Source organism: Elgaria multicarinata, chromosome 1 (genome assembly GCF_023053635.1).
Source record: "Elgaria multicarinata webbii isolate HBS135686 ecotype San Diego chromosome 1, rElgMul1.1.pri, whole genome shotgun sequence".
NCBI classification, from domain to species: Eukaryota; Metazoa; Chordata; class Lepidosauria; order Squamata; family Anguidae; genus Elgaria; species Elgaria multicarinata.
The window spans coordinates 82,090,532-82,106,844 of record NC_086171.1 but is presented as its reverse complement, the minus strand read 5'-3'; positions in this window follow the sequence as shown (position 1 = coordinate 82,106,844).

Here is a 16,313-nt window from a genome sequence, read left to right as displayed (position 1 = left end):
GTATGTTACACCAGGTACAGCGAGTATAATAAAATTTCTCAGCAGTTCACAATAAATATTATACAATATTAAAAACAACATTAAAAGCACTTCCAACTACAGGTTATCCATATATACAAATGACACCTGCTGAAATTTCCTTTTCAGTACAACTGTTAAAGATACAGGAGCCCTGTCCTCCTTTTCATATGGTCACCCTATACAGTGGTGACCTGAGGTTTGGAAATAAGAATCCTTCCTCTGTGTTGGCTGGCTGTGATTTATCATGTTTCTAAATGAAGACAGCCCTTGATGATTAGTCACTAACTAGCAGGTACTGGAGATATAAGACTATGATTTCCAGAAAAGGCTCTTCCTGTCTTTTATATCCTTCCTGTTTTTATTTTTGTTTTCCCTACCTGTAGCAATTTTTTCCATGTTTAGTGAATTCCTTTCTCTATCTATAGTTCTCTTCCAGAAGAGCTGCTTGACATCTGCATAACTGTGTAAATTCTACGGCCGATGGTCAGTGCAAGTTAATGAACTGAACTGTGGAAGTGCCACAACGGTTTCACATTCCAGGCCCACTTTTGCTCCAAATGCTTTGCTTAGGCTCCCAGCTTTCAGAAGCCATCTTATTCGGTTAACAACAGTGCTCTTGTTTCACACTCCATGAGAAATTCACACTTTCCAAGAAACAAATACCAATTCCAGCTCCACAGATTTTTTTTTTAAATTACTTGTTCAATGTTGAGAAAAATTGTGTCATCAAGAAGCCTAGAAAGGGGCACATACATGTGTTTAGTATGCCATTGTTTGGATGTTTTGCAATCAAGTTGGCTCTTCTCACCGAGGTAGGTGCCAGTAAACGGTAGCACCACCATCTTTGCTTTCACTTTCTGCACTACCTTTGACCTTGCCCCACCCTCCATCCTGGATAACAAATGATTGACAGTTTTCTCAATTGAGTCTATGGGCCCTGATCTCACATTTCGAGCCTTGCCTCAATTCCAGCTCTACCCCACCTATCTCTTAGTACGTTCTGCTCTAGCACCTATGCTCATGCTTCCAAGAATTCGTTCTAAGCCATGTTCTGCTTCTAAACAGCTGTAGTATCAGGTTAGGTTTAATTTGCAGGATTTAAAATTTCTGGGAGTTAATTTATTTGTTTCTGCAGCATTGTTGCTTGACAAATGAGGAAAGGTTGAGGAAGTTTCATTTAGATGTACTGGCATCCTCATCTCCAGTTATTTATTTTGGTCATGGACTAGCACAACAGAAAACATCATCAGCGCTAATATTAGAAAACCCCGACAAGATGCATACAATAAAATACATGCATAAAATACATACATAAAAACACAGCAGTCTCCGCCTGAATCTAAAATGCAATAAAACTCTTCAACATCAATTTCCGTTGGCTTATGGCAGCCGCACAAAAACTGGCCACTTTTAGAGTAACCTGAGGATTCTGATCTGATAGAAGATGCTTTAGGTAGTATTCATCTGATCTACTGGGAGTTCGTTGCAAGATAGGGTTTATAAATGTTTGGTACAAATCTTGGTAAAAGGAGCAATACAGCAGAACATGGCCTACTGTTTCCACTTTGCCCATCTCACAGGGGCAAACCTATTCTTGGTAGGGTATATTTCCAAACCTTCCTTCCAAAAGGGCTGAAGGCAGAACATTAAACCTGGCCAGAGTGAAAGCTTTCCTGAATTTGGGAATATTCAAGTCCACCAGATATTTTGCATAAGCAAATGTCATCCCATTATCTCTGAATTCAGGGTACCTTAAGGCCAAACTCAAATGATTTTGCAGTTCCATATCCCAAATACGCTGAATTGTCATTTTAGCTTTTTCATAACCAAGAACAACTAAGGCATTTGGTGAGAAGCCCCGATTTCTCAGTTTCTCATATAGCGTACATTTCCATTTTGTCTGGAATGTATCAGTCCGTGTCAATGGAGCCAGACCCACTGGAGAAAAGATCAGCTTCAGACAGTAATGAATCCTAAGGATCCATACATGGGCCTCAATAGAGGTTTGCCCTGCCTCTAAACAAACAATTACACTGGGAACACAACTGGGGACTTCCAACACTGAACGCAAAAACTTAGTCTGAGTGACTTCAAAGGGCGCAAAGCTTTTGTATGCACACAACTGGGATCCACATAGCATCTGTCTATGCACCTCCTGTGATCTAAGAGGCAGTGAATTAAGACTGGTGGATAAAAAAGACAGCTGAAGACCTGGTCAGCTCCCTAGAGAAGCAGTAGGAAAACCAAGAAGTTTGCTCTGATTAATTAGAATTGTATTCTGATTTGCAGTCCAGCTGCTTGTCCAGTATTTCCACACTCCATAGTTCTTCTCCGAATTAAAAATGGGGGTATTTATTTATATTAATACCCCACTGTTCCTTGCAAGGAACCTTAGGGTGGCTAAAAACACATATATGCGTGGGTACAGCGAGTCTGGCAATATCCCCTGATGCCTATAAAGGGTTCTAGATGAGGTTTGCTTGCTTCACTTGTAGACCTCTAATTGTGAAAGAGTAACAGTTACCTACTTTCCAATGACCTTATCATCTATCTATATATCCTTTTTTAATTTTAATACTTCCCTTTCTTCAATGAACTCTGGTTGATGTATGTAGTTGTTGCAACAATTCTGCGAGTTTGGTTGAGCAGAGAGAGGGTATGTATAGGGTTGGCGTACGTCCCAGAAAACTGGGAATGTCACGGTTTCCAAGCATTTCCAAAATGTCCCAGCCAGTCAGTCAAGAATCCAGGATTCCTGTTCCAGCCACCCGGAGAAATTCCAACCTCCGAAATGGTGCCTTGAGCCTGCTCAGTGGAGTGTAAGTCTCCATATTGAAGTCTCCTCTAGCTTTTGAGAACTAGTGGAGAAATGTATTTTAGTGTCATTTTTTCCTGTTTGTTCGCTTAAACTGTTCTTTGCCTATTATTTATTAGCAGGTGCTTAAGTACTTTAGGCTGCAATCCTATGCATATTTACCTGGGAATAAGTCCTATTTAACAATAGGATTTGTTTCTGGCTAGACACACATAGGATTGCAGTGTTAGATAACTAAAGCTTAGATAGCTTTCTTTCTTTCCCTAGACCTTTACATATTGCTCAGTTTTTTTTTTTAAAAAAAAATCCAAGCCCCCTCCCCCCACCAAAAAATCCCCCCCCCCGGTTTTGTGGATTCAGAATATGGTATGTAACTGTTCCCAAGTCATCTGATAATTTTTATGATAAAGTGGGGATTTGAACCTTGGTCTCCCTGGTTGTAGCCCAACACTCTGGTCACAGCAGTACATCAGACCAGACCAGGAGTGTGCAACCTGCAGCCCTGAGACCACATGCGGCTCTCAGCCTAATTTAAAAAGCCCTCTGAATTAGATGAGTTCTGACCTCTGGCAAGAGAGTTCTGTCCCTTCCTTTGCAGCCTGCTGGGCAGGAAAAAAGAGGGAAGGAGAAAATGGAGTGGCAAAAAGAGAGAGAGAGAGAGAGAAAAGGAGGTGACAGAGAAAAGGGGTAACTCACCCACTTTTTGCTTTGGCTCTGCCTATCCCTGACAGAGCCCTGCCATTGCTGACATGTGTCCCCCGACTTGCAAAGGAACATAGCCCTTGACAGAAACAAGGTTGCCCACCCTTGCTCTAGCTTATCCCTATTCTTTCGGCATGAATCACTATTCCAAGTGTGTCTCCCCAGGGAGCAAGCCCAGAGCAGTGGAAACCAACACGGAGGGCAGAGAATTCTGCATCAGGAGTGCTTGTTCCTATCATGCCTACTGCAAAGATATGGCAGAATTGCCTATCCCCAGGAGAGGCTGTTTGGAAGGAGGCATGAGAGCAGAGCAGCCTCCTCTGGACATTTTGGCACACAGCAACCTTTAACTGTTTTTCTTGAAATATACAAGTTTTTAAGAATTAGTGCACTAATCAATTACTGAGTTTTATTAAAGTTAGAGCTTGCAGCAAACACAAGGGAAAATAAAAGTTTCCCCCCTTTTCTCTAGAGTTCTCTTGGTGCAGAAAAAGGCTCCTGGTAGCAGAAGCGCTGGTATCAACTCAGCTCTCTTATGCTTCGGAATGCAAGCTACCAAACAGAATTGGCCTTGCTGAGTCTTTTGCCTTTCAAATTTTGTGACGAGTCCCTCTTGATTTCAAATATTTACAGCATATACAACCAAGCCAAAGGGGATGAGAGACTTCCCATGTATTTGAGAAAGACTGTGCAAGGATCCCATTCCTTCCTGATAAGCTTTTTAGATGAAGCAGGGCAAGTTAATATCTTAAATTTAGGGGGTGGGGTAGGGTGGGGGTAGGGGTTGAATCATTTTGCCTTCCTGCCAGTGCTGTTAAAAGCAACCAATTGCAAGTAGCCCAGCCTGCTCGAGCTAAGATTTGCAAAAGTACTGTTTCCTCCAACATTTCACAGATGACAATATAGACACTATTGCACACTTGTAACATCCCTATTTCTAAATCAGGTACCACTTCCAGAACTATTAATAATCTTATATAAGAGTATTGCTTATATTAGAGATCTACCAGACCAATTTTGCTAATTTTTGTTTTAAACAGAAGCTTGAGCAGTGTAGACATGCAGAAAACTTTTGAAACTTTGAAAAAGTTGAAAGCTTGAGCTTTGGGCAGTTCAGGAAGGGAGAGGGATGAGGCAAAGGGGTGGTTAATGCATAGGCTCCACACTGGATATGTAATGCAACACGTGACACAGTGTGTGTATGCACGTGTAATGTTTACTCCTGTGAACTCTTAGAGTGCTGGGCCAATGAAAGGAAAGGCCCAGAATGCTGGGGAAGGGGCTGAAGAAAGGTCAGTTGGTGATAGGAGGAGGAGGTATAGAAGCTGAGGAGAAAGAGCTGAAAGGACACCCGAGGGAGAAGAGACAGAAAAATCTTGCATATCACGTGTTTTCAACTTCAAACATCAAGAAATAGTAAATGATCTTTTTAAAAAGAAATTCTTTTTTATTTTCACATTTGCCAGTTTATTTGTAGTACATTTATTTTCAAAGTGTAAAGTTGTTCCAGTTATGAGGGAAATGGGGATATATATTTCAATCCAGTCCTTCTTAGACTACTGGCCCCAGTGGCGACATGGGATCTGCACTACCACTATTTCATATTTTTGAAAATGCTTCTCCACTTTCTGTATGTTGTATTCATTCACTCTGTAATAGCCTGTCTAGACGTCAGTTTCCAGCAGAAGTGTGAGAAAAGGTGGCAGAGTTCCTCCAAGCTGCTTCCCCCCTCCTCTGTCTTGTTGCCTGCTCCCCTTCTCATATGTGCTGTGCAGACCTGCTCCCTACATCAGGTGAAGGGGGACAGAACTATGGAAGGAAGAGCCACAACTATCTCTTCTCCTGTGTCAACTGGACATATAAAGATCTCTGTTCTCTGTCCAGGTTGTAATGTGGCAACCCCTCTTCCAAGTGTTGGTAGCTTGCAACTTGATAAATTCTAAAAATACTTCAAAAATTATTGAAACAAAAAATGCAGTGAGCTATCACCTGGGCAGACATGTTGGGCACAATTACAAGATTGGCTTGATAGTACAAAATCTACAGGAAAGCTTTCCATGTTGGTTCCAGCACATGGAAAGTGATTGTGTAAACTGGAGCTCACTACTGTTGCATCATGTCACCCACTAGATTATCATTATCATTAAAATTAATTAAATTTATGCATTGCTTCCCACTTCAAAGAGGTAGTCTTAAATCTATATATGCACACAAATACAGAAATCCATAATTAATATGACTGAAAAACACATAATCCATATAAACCATAATCAGCACAATAATGCAAATAAACACCATAAAATGTAATCTAAAAACAATGCACTATAAAAAGTGTTCAACTGCAATACAGAGAATCTCCACCCCTCCTCACAGCCTAGAATGAACGCTACAAAAGTATCCCGCAATGACTGGGCCATAACTAATGTCCAAATACCTAGGAAAATAAAAACATTTTTGCCTAGTGCCAAAAAGATGACAGTATCAGTGCCAGACAAATTTACTTTAGGAGAACGCTCTGTAAACAAGGGACTGTCACAAAAAAGGACCATTCCTGAACTGCCACCCCACAATCTTCTAGAAAATTAATAATCATTATCATCATTAGCAGGAGCAGCAGCCATGTTATCTGTTTCCAACCTCAGGCCCAGTTAAACCCAGTTGCCATGGTAAAAATAAAATTATTATTATTATTATTATTTATTTATATAGCACCATCAATGTACATGGTGCTGTACAGATAACACAGTAAATAGCAAGACCCTGCCGCATAGGTGACTGACACTACATATACGAACAGGAATCCTTGGAAATGGGGAGCCAAATGCCTGAAAGGAGCTGCGCACCCACAGACTGAGCTGTGGCAGGGAAGTTAAGTATGTATTCCTGAGATATCAGTTCAGTGTTGGTGTCACTATTCATAACAGCAAGAAGTTAATAAAGATCAAGGGCAAAGTAGGAAAATATGTGGATAGATTTGATGCTAATGATCCATGTCACAAAAGAAGCAAGCTGGTACACAATGAAAGATGATAATACCTAAATGAGGGAAGTTAATTTGAACATTTGCATTGAGGATTTTATTATCTGCCATTTATTTTCCCACCTAAAATTAGAATCATAGAATAACAGAGTTGGAAGGGGCCTATAAGGCCATCGAGTCCAACCCCCTGCTCAATGCAGGAATCCACCCTAAAGCATCCCTGACACATGGTTGTCCAGCTGTCTCTTGAATGCCTCTAGTGTGGGAGAGCCCACAACCTCCCTTGGTAACTGATTCCATTGTCGTACTGCTCTAACAGTCAGGAAGGTTTTCCTGATGTCCAGCCGGAATCTGGATTCCTTTAACTTGAGCCTGTTATTCCGTGTCCTGCACTCTGGGAGGATCAAGAAGAGATCCTGGCCCTCCTCTGTGTGACAACCTTTTAAGTATTTGAAGAGTGCTATCATGTCTTCCCTCAATCTTCTCTTCTTCAGGCTAAACATGCCCAGTTCTTTCAGTCTCTCCTCCTAGGGCTTTGTTTCCAGACCCCTGATCATCCTGGCTGCCCTCCTCTGAACACTCTCCAGCTTGTCTGCATCCTTCTTGAATTGTGGAGCCCAGAACTGGATGCAATACTCTAGATGAGGTCTAACCAGGGCCAAATAGAGAGGAACCAGTACCTCACATGATTTGGAAGCTATACTTCTATTACCATAATGCAGCCCAAAATAGCATTTGCCTTTCTTGCAGCCATATCGCACTGTTGGCTCATATTCAGCTTGCGATCTACAACAATTCCAAGATCCTTCTCATTTGTAGTATTGCTGAGCCAAGTATCCCCCATCTTGTAACTGTGCCTTTGGTTTCTATTTCCTAAATGTAGAACTTGGCATTTATCCCTATTAAATTTCATTCTGTTGTTTTCAGCCCAGCACTCCAGCCTATCAAGATCGCTTTGAAGTTTGTTTCTGTCTTCCAGGGTATTAGCTATCCCACCCAATTTTGTGTCATCTGCAAATTTGATAAGCATTCCCTGCACCTCCTCGTCCAAATCATTAATAAAAATGTTGAAGAGCACTGGGCCCAGGACTGAGCCCTGCGGCACCCCACTCGTTGCCTCTCCCCAGTTTGAGAAGGTTCCATTGATAAGTACTCTTTGAGTCCGATTCTGTAGCCAACTGCGAATCCACCTAATAGTTGTTCCATCTAGACCACTTTTAGCTAGTTTGTTAATCAGAATGCCATGTGGTACTTCGATGGTCTACCTTTTCCCTGTTGACCTGTATAACATTGACTGGCCCATAGTGGCTTGCGGTGGTGCAGCTACAGTGTCCATCTGTACTGAATCATCGGCCACACTGCAAAAGTTTTAATCTTCTTGAAGCCACATGCCCATCCCTAAATTATACACTTTATTGCCAGCAAAACAAACCATAGCTTTGAGCTTTCCAGAAGAATGTCTTGAGTTGCCAAATTACAACCCAGAGCATTCTTTTTACTTTCAACCCTCCTGCTATACTGGGAGACATTGGCATTTCTAGCACAATTTCTTGCTAGGTCTTGACACTCATTTTTCTTTGTGTGAACAGCGAAGGTAATCCAGTAGGTATTTTGGCCATCGTATAATCCCTAGTTAGCCAGTAGATGCTGGAGAATTCCTCAGGTATATCTACTATTCAGAAGCCCTGTGTTAAGCCTGGAATTACACATTTCACCTCAGTTTTTATCTTCAAAGCCAAATCACGGCTTCTCTTGTGTAAATCACATGATCTGCTTCAGAGAAGCTGTGGGCAGGAGAAGGGCACATGGGGTCCACTCAAACCATACAATAAATGGCTATTCATGTCCTGTCATGTCTCCGTTACACCTGGAGGGAAGTTAACTCTTCACCGCCCCCCATGCTGCAGTCATCTCCACTGAAGTTGCTATTGACCTGAGGGGAAATCCTCCATTGGTACTCCACCAGGGCCAAAGGGCAATTGGGGAGGTATTCTCATTGGGACCATACTTTTTTGTGGGGAGGGTTAATCTCCCTCACAACACAGTTTGGATCAGGGCCCCTGATTTATTTTTGTTGTTGTTGAATAACAAAAATTAAATGTGCTAAATGTATTGTCAAGTTTGGCCCTCAATGTTTCTCTCATTGGCTGAGAGGATGTAGTAAGAGCCTCTCCAGGTTGTAGCCCTGCAATTCTACTGGCCTAAGTGAAAGGAAAATTAAAAATTAAGCTAGCTCTTCCCCTGCCTTAAAGAAATGTTTGTTATCATTTTGAAAATTGCCTTTCCTTGGCCTTTTCATCTCGGGCCTTCTGAAAACTTCCTCTCTCATGCATTTATTGCTTTCCCATTCCCAGGCAGCAGAGGTCTTGTCCCCTTACTATATTTTTGGTTTCAATTTCGTTTATATATGTAGGGGTTTTGATGTCAGCGTGGGGAAGCTGTTGGGACTTTGCTTTCAAAGTGCTCTCTTTTCGAGATAACAGATGTTTACTTTGGGTAGGGGGTGCCAAGGGTTCTTTCTTGCTTTGCACATTTGTTTTATTTATTTTTTAACATTCAGCAGAAGACTGTGGCTTGGTTCAGACAACATGTTAAACCATGCTGCTTAACCACAAAGATTGCAGTACTATAACTAGCTTGAAATGGGCCAGCTCTGACTCTCTTAACCACAGTTGTGGAATTCCCTATGACAAGATGTGGTAATGGCTATTGGTACCGATGTCTTTAAAATGGCATTAGACAGATTCACTGGGGATCTCTTCCACCCTCAACTGTCATCACCAGCAGTCATTCCAGCAGGCTGTGCTGAGGGGAAGTGGGGCCTGCTCTGCTCTGCTTGGTTTTTCCTCCCTCTTCCCTCCCCTCCCCTTCTTCCTTGTGTGTTGTGTCTTTTTAGATTGTAAACCTACAAGCAAGGACTATCTTATTTAACTAACTGCATGTAAGCCGTTCCAAGAGCCTTTTTGGCTTAGGAGCAGGATACAAATATCAATTAATTAAATAAATCTATTGACGACTATTAGCAATGATAGCTAAGTAGACCTCCCTAGGGCCTGCATATTCTAGAAGCATATGGTTTGCTCCTCTTAGAAACAGGATGCTTAGCTAGATGGATCTTTATTCTGATTCAGCAGAGTTCTTGTGACTACTGAGAAAAGGCATTTGCTTTTTGTTCTTTTTTTAATTCTCCAAAAATGACTTTTAAAAATGGTAGGTTTTTCTACCTTTATTCTGGTTAATACTCTGATTGCAAGCGCATTCTTTGATGAAGGGCATGCCAGCTAATTTCTGATTACAGATCTAAAAGCTCAAATGCTTAAGAACATTTCTTTGTGAACAGAAAGTATGCAGTTAATTGATTTGAATGGGCAGGGAAACATCTTAAGTCTTATATGATGAGAACACTTTTTGGAGCAGAAATCTGAAAAAAAAAAATTGACAGGAAAATTAGCCTGGCAACATGTCTTCATAGAGAGAGGGAAGATGTTTATTACTCCAAGAGGTTTTGTGTGGGAGTTTTAACATTTGTTCTGCCTTCTTCTTTGCTTGGGAATGCCAACCTCTGAAACCGGTTGATGTCCATGGGAACCACAGCGGTGGCCGTGCCCTCAAAAAGACAGCCGGCACCCTAAATCTGTTGCCAATTATTGTTGGATTCTTGCTTGCAGATGCACAGATTAAATGTAATGTGCAGTGATATGTCTAAAACATAACATAGTAAACAAAGCTTTCACACATTCAAATAACTGTGACTTTGGGAAGCTCTAAGCAATATGTTCATATAGTTACAGAGTGCCCCCCACTACACTGGACCAGGTTCAAGTTACACTTGACAATTAAAATTTACATCAGAACTGCAGCTTTTAATCAGTTAACTGGGTAGATGAAATTAATTAAAATTACAACTTTTTACCAAAAGTTGGGTGCTTGGATAGTTTTCAGTTGTTGCCTCTGGCCATTTGAAGGAACTACAGAGTAGGGCTGAGGGAAATTGTATATCTGCTGGGTGTGAGGAGAAAAAGATCAACCACAGGGAATAAGAGATACAAGGAACCTTTGGGAGAGACTGAATTACCTGAAGTGCTCTGGGAACAGAATAAAGGCCACAAATATTCTAAGACTAAACAAACAAACAAATTAAAGAGAATCACAAAGTGTGAGGGATGGACATTCCGAACCTAAATAGTTCCATGATGCATTCCAGGTGAAGCCACCGGTGACAGAAGAGCATACTTATAAAGAAAAGGCTTAGATACATAACAAATGCACAAAGCATAGAACGAAACGTACAGAAGCTGCCATTTTATATTTACAAAACCAAAATATTTGACTATATCAAGAGCCCATTTCTATATCTAACATTAAAAACTGGAGCAGGATGGCACAAAAAATTACCCCTCCCCTCTTTCGGTTTTTAAATCACCCCCTCTTCTTTGATGTAGACAAAGATTCAAAACACAAATATTAAAAAACCGGAATCTTTGTAAACCACCCAAAGAGCTTCAGCTATGGGGCAGTATATAAATGTAATAAATAAATAATAACAACAACAACAACAGCGCCGTTTATGTGATCTATACCAGAGGGTAAATCATAAACCAGGAACACAAATCAAAGAACATCTAGAAGAAATTAACACAAACCAGCTGCAGAACCATCAAACCTATTTTACACTTCAGTGCACACCCAGTAGTGAAAAGTTAGGTTATCTTACCCCATTTGTGAAATTGATCCTTTTTGCAAATTTAACATCAGAAGCGTTTATCTAATACATATACAATTCTAGTTTTTGATGAACAAATATTCTGGCAAGCTTCAAAGAAACATGGTGGAATTGGGGGGCGGGGGCGGGCGGGAAGAACTGAAAGAAGCAACTTATCTTTAACACTGGAAAGCGCTGCCCACCTCTGTGTCAACACAATATAACAGAGACAAAAATATTGAAAAAGTAAAAGTGAACAAATTAAATATAGATTTTAAAAAAGTATTAATAAATCTAAAACTAATAAGCTTAATCTAAATATAATGTTGTATTATACCGGTTACAATGTTTATAGAAGTGGCTGTTAACCAAACCAACGATGACATATGCAAGAATAACATCACAATTTTAACTGTCGAACATCTCTGATGCAGCCTTTTACTTCTTCCATATAATACCTGGCGCAGACCTTAGTGCCAATAAGAAAGTAGCAACTCTTCTCAAAATCGTTATGTCCTTATTAAAAAGTGAGAAATTTATCTTCTAGCAAACTGACCAATTTGTTTCAATTTTTTAGCAAGTCAACCAGATATTTTTCTCTTAATATCTTGGGTCAAAGAACAATTAAACACATTCTAGCTGAGAACATTTAAGAAAAATATTTAGTTTTAAAGAAGAACAGACTGCCTTTGCCACAATTTCACAAGTTCCATTCCTCCTCAAATAGCCATTCAGGTTCACTTCTCCTCCAGGGAATTGTGATCCAGATAGGAGGCAACTTTTTCTTCCCTCCTGTTTCCTTTCTTTCTCTCCCCCCCCCTTCCCAATTTGCAGAGGGTTCTCTCAAGGTTGTGTGCTACTAAGCCAGAGATGCATGTACTATTTTCTGACTTCCTCTGTTCCCTGAACTCTATCCGCCTTCTCTGGATAATGTTCAGACCCTGCTTTCCAAACGCCCACTGTAATAAAAAACGACCTCTGAAAATTCAAATTGACCACTTTCTCTTTCCTCTGCCAGCTTTCTCTCATATGCCCTTCCCCTTTCAGCAAAACCTGGAAATTCAAGTGCGGAGAGTATTGAGAAAACAATGGGAATTTCACTGGCCACTTTGCCACGAATTAAATGAAAGGCTGTGGCTAGGGGTGGGGTGTGGGGTGGAGGGATGTGTGTAAAAGTACTCATTCAAATTATTTCAATTGATTTATTCAGGTCAAGAGTGCAAATAAAAATAAAAGAAAAGAAATGAAAAAGAATGAGGAAATGGAGTTAAGACGGACACAAATTATTCAAAAGTTTGTGTGGAGTATCACTTCAGGGAATGATTCGATTGTGCTGGGTTGTTTGTTGGACATCCACTTGAGAGAGTCTTTACTTCAGGAGTTTACTTCAGAAGTTTAAAGACTTCAGGAGTCTTTAATCAGTTTTTAATGCTTTGTGTGTGTATGTTCTGTGTTTTAGAGTTTTAAATTTTGTATACTTGTTTTTATCTCAATTTTAGAATTTCTGTAAACCGCCCAGAGAGCCCTGGCTATAGGAGCAGTATATAAGTGTAACAAATAAATAAAATACCTTTAGATGTGTACCCTTATTTATTTATAAATAAAACAAAATTAATAAAATAAAGAGCTGTTTGAACATTGCAAAGAAGCAAGAGCTGCTTTTTGACACCAGAGTGAGCAGGCTTTAGCTGTGCAAAATTGTTCTAGTCTGAAAGCAGTGAAGGATGGAAAAGAAAAATTTGTGTCACAATAAATGTGTCAGGTGTTAAGATGTTATGGGGTGCTTGGCTACCCCAGTGGAATTTAGAAACTGTATTCTTGCTAAAGCTTCTTAGTCCTGAAAGGAAATGATTAACATATAGTCTATTTCTGAACTTACACAGTCAAAAGAGTAGCACCTACACCCAAGAGCGCAGTGTGAGTAGAACTGGGGGCACCTTGAGGTTTGAAGAAGTACAAAAAAACTTTTGGGGGGAAAAAACCTAGAGGGGAAATCCCCCAAACAGCTTCATAAAGGCTCAGTCACATGAAATGTTGAGCATATAGAGAGATTATCTACATTAAGCAAAAAAAAATCCACTTCCTTTCTCAGGCTTTCTCCTTTCGGTTTCTTTGCAGGATTATGATGGGCTCCTTTACACAGCAGACATGTGGTTTGAATCAAGGAACAGGGAGAGTGCATCAGCCTCCTGCATGTCTCCCACTGCTTTTCTCAATTTTAGCAGCACAAAATAAACCTCAGAAAACCTGACTCTTCAGAGGTTGCACTATAAAATGCCCACTAGAGGGTGCTGTCCCATTGAAATGTACAGGCCATGTGGCCGCTGTTCTCTGGAAAACAACCAGGAAGAGGGCAACAGTAAGGAAATGCAATCCCTCTCCCCTTCTGAAAGCCCTCTTAATGTGGCTGATTTTGAAATAGGTGACTTTTGAAAAACAGCCTGGGACTCTGTTGGCTGTAAGACTTGAACCAGTCGATGAAGTGGTTTATTTTTCTATTTTATGCCATTTATTAAATTTTGTTCCTTTTACTTTCCAAGTAAATTCTGGTTTCCATAAACAATTAAATTTTATTTTTCATTCAAGTTACAATACGATGTCTTGTGGATTTTCCCTCTCTTCCCATGTCTGCTAGGCTATTGTAATGTGCATGGGCCTTGGATGATTGGGGTTGTTTTTCTTCCTTTTTTATAAGAGGATTTCAAAATAAGATGTCTCTGAAGGCCTGGAATATCCAGAGCAATGATTGTTTACCAAGGTATTTGATGAATTTTGATCTATGAAGGGGTGTCAAACTGACTGGGAGAAGGGTAGAAAGTTTTTTAAAAATTAGCTGTGTGTGCCCCTCCTGCCTCATGGAAGCCTTTCTGTATTTTTTTTTTTTTTACTGGCCTCTTTGTAACAGTTAACATTCTGACTTCTGCACTGTATTGAATCCATGTTTTCAGGAAGCCATTTCCAATGAATCCAAGATTTGATGTCACCTGAGTACAAGGCTGGGTTTACCATTGGGCACAGTGAGGCAACCGCCCCAGGCCGTAGAAGCTGGGGGGCAGAAGTGGCAGCACCCAGGCTCTCCTTCCTGAGGCCCCTGGCAATCCCCCTCTCTTGGAGGACAGAGTTGTGTGTGCCAGACAGCCTGTTCTGCGCCCCCTAAACTAGCCTGCTGTCCTCGGATGCAGCAGTGGATGCAATCCTGTGGCCAGAATTGAAGTAAGATTCAACTGGAAGTCTAGTTGGCTTCTGTAAATGAAATGGGAAAGCAACATTTTGTCCTTTACAAAATGTCTTAGGGCTGCCCTTCCTAAGTTTTATATCCAGCATTGCTCCTTCTGTGACAATTAACCTTGGGTTGCATCTGCCATCCAGGCCCAAAAGATCTTTCTGCAAACTTGTTTTTGGTTTCTGCTTAGTAAATTCTATTAGTTTGAATAGTGCTTAATATCAACATTATTCTAACCATTACATCATCATCATCCAGAGAGGAAAAAAATACATTAGAAACATTTGCTTTACAACAAGCCCCTTTGTTCTACGCAGTCTAACATTTCAGCATCATGAAAGGAAGGAACCGATTAAATACAGATAAGCAAAGAGATATAAAACTCTGAGAAAATGTTGATGACAATAGGAAGTGCTTAAAACAGGGCTGTGAAGAGCAGAGAGGAAATAAAGAGAAACATCTGTACAAGATTATGATACCATAGGGAAGGAGAAAGCCCAAGAATTGCTGTTTATCTAAAGAACAACATATTGCTGCTCTTCTCTGTCTCCACTAGTGATTGTTTCATAAACCAGGAAGCTTCCCTAACCCAGGTGGGTGGGAATCTACACTGATGTTATTCTAACGTTCTGAATGGGTTACTGTGACGCACAGCGTCACGTGACCCTGGGTCTCCAACGTTGTAAATGAGTTCTACTTACTGGTTCTATTTCTTAGTTGCAGCGTGGCTACGGATTCATGTGCCTCCTTCTACCGGTAATTTTCCTCTTCCTCTTCTCTGAGATGTATCAGAGCTGCTGGGTTTGCTCCGCCCACTTCCTGTTCTCCTTCCTTCGCCTCGTTTGCTATCTTATCTGCTACAGCAGATAAATCACACCAGTGTTATACTGTGCAATCACTGACAATTGCATGCAAAGGACTCAGAAGTTTTCCACTTTAGAATCTGCTTTTATTGTGAAGTACTCCCATGCATCCTGCCTTAATTGTGCTCCTTTTGCAAAAGATTCGCCTGAGCCGCTGCTGTGGGCGCAGGAGCAGGATTTTAAACAAATGCTTACATCTGCGTAAGCTTCATAGATAAAGACACCAAAACTGGCACAGTAATTCAAATACCAAATTTTAATCGAATTGGGTCATCGGTTGATTTTTTATGATTTTTTTTTAACATTTCCCCCCTCTTTGCAAAGGAGCTGAGGAGTGCTCAAAGGATCACTGTAGCTCCGTGCAGGAAAATAAACAAGGGTCTCTGCTCCCAGTCCAAAACTCATGGCCAGCGGACCTTAAATGGTGTGTTTGAAATAATCTCAACAGCTGGGGCTGTTGCTAAAACTTTTCAACTTGGTCACCCTGACCAGACCCAGCCCATCTTAGCTTCAGCAAAGTGGCTGGCTCCCATGCATTCAGGCTATTCCTGGGGACTTGTATTAAGATGTTTTGGGAGGGAGTTTGTGTGTGCTTATGACTAGGGGTATGATCCGCTCCGATTAGGAGCGTAGAAGCAGTAGCGGATTGGCCTGCTCCGCCTTACCCAGAGGCGGAGTAGGAGCGGACCGCGGACCCCTAGAAGCAAGGCGAAGAGAAGCGGCCATTTTCGGAGCGCTTCTCTTTCCACGGAGCGCTCCGATCGCCATCTTGAAAACATTTTGCCATAGGATTGCATTGCGGCAAATAATCGCGGATAACTACGTTCTTTTTGAAGCTATCGTTCTGGAAATTCTTGTGCTCAGAGAGTCGTGGATGGGGGTCATTTTGAGACCACTCTCATCTCTCTGCGTCGTGCGGGTCGCGTGCTATATTTTTTTGAAAATCGGGTCAACCGCGCGGCTCAAACGGCGTTTTCGGCTTTTCGCCCATAGGATTGCATTGCGGG